This window comes from Triticum urartu, chromosome 7A, assembly GCF_056163025.1.
Source record: "Triticum urartu cultivar PI428250 chromosome 7A, HENAU_Tu73, whole genome shotgun sequence".
NCBI lineage: Eukaryota > Viridiplantae > Streptophyta > Magnoliopsida > Poales > Poaceae > Triticum > Triticum urartu.
This window is the reverse complement of record NC_141879.1, coordinates 705,474,216-705,480,605: the sequence shown is the minus strand read 5'-3', so window position 1 is coordinate 705,480,605 and position 6,390 is coordinate 705,474,216.

Sequence of the window (6,390 nt, the reverse complement as noted above, 5' to 3'; positions counted from 1 at the left end):
CCTTTATAGCCACCCAGTTACGTTGTGACATTTGGCACACCCAAAGCATTCCTACGGTATCCGCGAGTTGCACAATCTCATGGTCTAAGGAAATGATACTTGACATTAGAAAAGCTTTAGCAGACGAACTATACGATCTTGTGCTAGGCTTAGGATTGGGTCTTGTCCATCACATCATTCTCCTAATGATGTGATCCCGTTATCAATGACATCCAATGTCCATGGTCAGGAAACCATGACCATCTATTGATCAATGAGCTAGTCAACTAGAGGCTTACTAGGGACATATTGTGGTCTATGTATTCACACATGTATTACGGTTTCTAGTTAATACAATTATAGCATGAACAATAGACAATTATCATGAACAAGGAAATACAATAATAACCATTTTATTATTGCCTCTAGGGCATATTTCCAACAAAACCAAGTACGAAGTCCATGCTAATGTCTTCCCATGGTTGGTATGGAATTGGTAGAGGCATATAGAGGCCATGAGATTGAGCTTTGGACTTAGCTTTGCGACATGTAGAGCATCGGCTGGTGAAACGATTGATGTCCCGAAACATCTTTGGCCAAAAGTAGTTCTTCGAGAGCGTGGCGGATGTCTTGTCTCGTCCGAAATGTCCCATTATGCCTCCTCCATGAGATTCCTGCAAAAGCAACAAACGAAGAGAGGACTCAGGGATGCAAAGTTTGTTAGCTATCATAAGATATCCGTCTTTTATGTAATAGCGTTCCCAAGATGTATTCGACAAACACTTGGCATAAGGAGTAGCAAAAGTTGCATCATGCTCATACAAGTCTTTGATATGCTCAAAGCCAATGACATCTAACTCAAGTTGTGTAACAAGCAAGCATACGCGGGAAAGAGCATCCGCTACAATGTTTTATTTTCCCTTCATGTACTTGATGACATAAGGAAAAGACTCAATAAATTCACTCCATTTAGCATGACTCTTGTTCAACTTGGTTTGTCCCTTAAGATATTTGAGAGTCTCATGATCAGTATGAATGATAAACTCATGGGGACGAAGGTAATGTTCCCATTCATGCAAACCGTAGACTAAAGCATATAGCTCTTTGTCGTAGATGGGATAGTTGAGTTGCGCTCCGTAAAGTTTCTCACTAAAGTAAGATATGGGGCGCTTCTCTTGCATTAACACACCTCCTATGCCATTACCACTAGCATCACAATGAATCTCAAAAGGCTTGTTGAAGTTGGGTAAAGCAAGCACAGGAGCATGAGTAAGCAAATTCTTAAGCTCATTGAATGCGGTATCTTGGGATGGTCCCCAAACAAAAGGTGCATTCTTCTTGCTCAAAGCATGCAAAGGCAAAGCAATGGTGCTAAAATCCTTCACAAAGCGACGATAGAAACCCGCAAGGACAAGAAAACTATGCACTTGATGCAAGTAGGTTGGTTGCGGCCAAGTCTTAATAGCATTGATCTTGGACTCATCAACATGAACACCCTTACAAGAAACAACAAAACCCAAGAAAACGAGCTTATCAACACCAAAAAGGCATTTCTCCATATTAGCATAGAGGCGCTCTTTTCTAAGAGTTTGCAAAACGGTGCGGACATGGGTGGCATGCTCTTTGATAGATTTGCTAAACACAAGAATGTCATCGAAGTAAACCACAACAAATATACCAATGTAAGGGCGAAAGACATGATTCATAAGGCGCATAAAAGTGCCCGGTGCTTTGATGTCTACTACGCAACCTTCTTCTTGTAGACGTTGTTGGGCCTGCAAGTGCACATGTTTGTAGGACAGTAGCAAATTTCCCTCAAGTGGATGACCTAAGGTTTATCAATCCGTAGGAGGCGTAGGATGAAGATGGTCTCTCTCAAGCAACCCTGCAACCAAATAACAAAGAGTCTCTTGTGTCCCCAACACACCCAATACAATGGTAAATTGTATAGGTGCACTAGTTCGGCGAAGAGATGGTGATACAAGTGCAAAATAGATAGTAGATATAGGTTTTTGTAAACTGAAAATATAAAAACAGCAAGGTAGCGAGTGGTAAAAGTGAGCGTAAACGGTATTGCAATGATAGGAAACAAGGCCTAGGGTTCATACTTTCACTAGTGCAAGTTCTCTCAACAATAATAACATAGATAGATCATATAACGAGCCCTCAACATGCAACAAAGAGTCACTCCGAAGCCACTAATAGCGGAGAACAAACGTAGAGATTATGGTAGGGTACGAAACCACCTCAAAGTTATTCTTTCAAATCAATCCGTTGGGCTATTCCTATAAGTGTCACAAACAACCCTGGAGTTTTTACTAGAATAACACCTTAAGATACAAATCAACCAAAACCCTAATGTCACCTAGATACTCCATTGTCACCTCAAGTATCCGTGGGCATGATTATACGATATGCATCACACAATCTCAGATTTATCCAACCAACATAAAAGTACTTCAAATAGTGCCCCAAAGTTTCTACCGGAGAATCAAGAACGTGTGCCAACCCCTATGCATAGGTTCATGGGAGGAACCCGAAAGTTGGTCACCAAAACATACATCAAGTGGCACGTGATATCCCATTGTCACCACAGATAAGCACGGCAAGACATACATCAAGTGTTCATAAAAGACTCAATCCGATAAGATAACTTCAAAGGGGAAACTCAATTCATCACAAGAGAGTAGAGGGGGAGAAGAAACATAAGATCCAACTACAATAGCAAAGCTCGGGATACATCAAGATCGTGCCATAGATAGAACACGAGAGAGAACACGAGAGAGAGAGAGAGAGATCAAACACATAGCTACTGGTACATACCCTCAGCCCCGAGGGTGAACTACTCCCTCCTCGTCATGGATAGCGCCGAGATGATGAAGATGGCCACCGGAGATGGATCCCCCCTCCGGCAGGGTGCCGGATCAGGGTCCCGATTGACTTTTGGTGGCTACGGAGGCTTCTGGCGGTGGAACTCCCGATCTATTGTGTTCTGGAAGTTTTAGGGTACGACGGTATATATGGGTGAAAGGAGTACGTCGGTGGAGCTACGGGGGCCCCACGAGGCAGGGGGGCGCGCCCAGGGGGGGAGGGCGCGCCCCCCACCCTCGTGAGCACCTCCCGTATCTTCTGACGTGGGGTCCAAGTCCATCAGGTGGGTTTCCTTCCAAAAATAACTTCTCCAGTTGATTTCGTTCCGTTTCGACTCCGTCTAATATTCCTTTTCCTCGAAACACTGAAATAGGCATAAAACAGCAAATCTGGGCTGGGCCTCCGGTTAATAGGTTAGTCCCAAAAATAATATAAAAGTGGAAAATAAAGCCCAATATTGCCTAAAACAGTAGATAATATAGCATGGAGCAATCAAAAATTATAGATACGTTGGAGACGTATCAAGCATCCCCAAGCTTAATTCCTGCTCGTCCTCAAATAGGTAAATGATAAAAAGATAATTTTTGATGTGGAATGCTAGTTGGCATAATTTCAATGTAATTCTTCTTAATTGTGGCATGAATATTCAGATCCATAAGATTCAAGACAAAAGTTTAATATTAACATAGAAATAATAATATTTCAAGCATACTAATCAAACAATTATGTCATCTCAAAATAACATGGCCAAAGGAAGTTCATCCCTACAAAATCATATAGTTAGGCTATGCTTCATTTTCGTCACACAAAGATGTTCCCAACTTCTATACCCCTGATGACAAGCCAAGCAATTGTTTCATACTCAAATAATCTCAAACTTTTTCAACCTTCATGCAATACATGAGCACGAGCCATGGACATAGCACTATGGGTGGTATAGAATATGATGATGGGGATTGTGTGGAGAAGACAAAAAAGGAGAAAGTCTCACATCAACGAGGCTAATCAATGAGCTATGGATATGGCCATCAATTGATGTTAATGCAAGGAGTAGGGATTGCCATGCAACGGATGCACTAGAGCTAAGAATGCTCAACAAAAGAAAACTAGTGGGTGTGCATCCAACTTGCTTGCTCATGAAGACCTAGGGCATTTTGAGGAAGCCCATCATTGGAATATACAAGCCAAGTTCTATAATGAAAAATTCCCACTAGTATGAACAAGACAACTTATGAGACTCACTATATGAAAATCATGGTGCTACTTTGAAGCACAATATATGAGACTCACTACATGAAGAACAAGGTGCTACTTTGAAGCACAAGTGTGGAAAAAGAGATAGTAGCATTGCCCTTTTTATTTTCTCTTTCTTTTTTGGTCCTTTCTTTTTTTCTTTTTGGCCTTTCTCTTTTTTTGATTGGGCAATGCTCTAATAATGATGATCATCACACTTCTATTGATTACAACATAATGATTACAACTCGATACTAGAACAAGATATGACTCTATATGAATGCCTCCGGCGGTGTACCGGGATGGTGCAATGAATCAAGAGTGACATGTATGAAAAATAATGCATGGTGGCTTTGCCACAAATACGATGTCAACTACAAGATCATGCAATGGCAATATGACAAAAGTAAAGCATGTCATGATGATGATGATGGAAGTTGCATGGCAATATATCTCGGAATGGCTATGGAAATGCCATGATAGGTAGGTATGGTGGCTGTTTTGAGGAAGATATAGGGAGGTTTATGTGTGAAAGAGCGTATCATATCACGGGGTTTGGATGCACCGACGATGTTTGCACCAACTCTCAATGTGAGAAAGGGCAATGCACGGTACCGAAGAGGCTAGCAAATGGCGGAAAGGTAAAAGTGCGTATAATCCATGGACTCAACATTAGTCAAAAGAACTCATATACTTATTGCAAAAAATTAGAAGTCATCAAAAATCAAGTACTGCGCGCATGCTCCTAGGGGGATAGATTGGTAGGAAAAGACCATCGCTCATCCCCGACCGCCACTCATAAGGATGCACAAGCCAGGTACACTTCATGCTTCAAATTTGTTACACAACTTTAACCATACGTGCATGCTACGGGACTTGCTAACTTCAACACAAGTATTTCTCAAATTCACAACTACTCAACTAGCACGACTATGATATTATCACCTCCATATCTCAAAACAATCATCATGCATCAAACTTCTCTTAGTATTCAACACACTCATAAGAGAATTTTTATTATTCTTGAATACCTAGCATATTAGGATTTTAAGCAAATTACCATGCTATTTAAGACTCTCAAAATAATCTAAGTGAAGCATGAGAGTTCATCTATTTCTTCAAAATAAAACTACCACCATGCTCTAAAAGATATAAGTGAAGCTCAATGAGTAGTCGAATAATTATGCAACTATGTGAAGACTCTCTAACATTTAATAATTCCAGATCTTGGTATTTTATTCAAACAGCAAGAAAATCCTAACAAAATAAATTGACGCTCCAAGAAAAACACATATCATGTGGCGAATAAAAATATAGCTCCAAGTAAAGTTACCGATGAACGAAGACGAAAGAGGGGATGCCTTCCGGGGCATCCCCAAGCTTAGGCTCTTGGTTGTCCTTGAATATTACCTTGGGGTGCCTTGGGCATCCCCAATCTTAGCCTCTTGCCACTCCTTATTCCATAGTCCATCGAATCCTTACCCAAAACTTGAAAACTTCACAACACAAAACTTAAAGTAGAAAACTCGTGAGCTCCGTTAGTATAAGAAAATAAATCACCACTTCAAGGTACTGTAATGAACTCATTCTTTATTTATATTGGTGTTAAACCTACTGTATTCCAACTTCTCTATGGTTTATAAACTCTTTTACTAGCCATAGATTCATCAAAATAAGCAAACAACACACGAAAAACAGAATCTGTCAAAAACAGAACAGTCTGTAGTAATCTGGATCAAACGTATACTTCTGGAACTCATAAAATTCTAAAATAAATTGCTGGACCTGAGGAATTTATCTATTAATCATCTTCAAAAATAATTAAATAAATATCACTCTCCAAATAAAAATGGCAGTAATTCTCGTGAGCGCTAAAGTTTCTGTTTTTGACAGCATGATCAACAAGACTTTCCCCAAGTCTTCCCAAAGGTTCTACTTGGCGCAAACACTAATTAAAAGCATAAAACCACATCTAAACAGAGGATAGATGAATTATTTATTACTAAATAGGAACAAAAACCAAGGAACAAAAATAAAGTTGGGTTGCCTCCCAACAAGCGCTATCGTTTAACGCCCCTAGCTAGGCACGATGATTTCAATGATGCTCACCTAAAGGATAAGACTTTGAACATAAAGAGAGCATCATGAAGAATATGACTAGCACATTTAAGTCTAACATGCTTCCTATGCATAGGGATTTTGTGAGCAAACAACTTGTGGGAACAAGAATCAACTTGCATAGGAAGGTAAAACAAGCATAACTTCAAAATTTTAAGCACATAGAGAGGAAACTTGATATTATTGCAA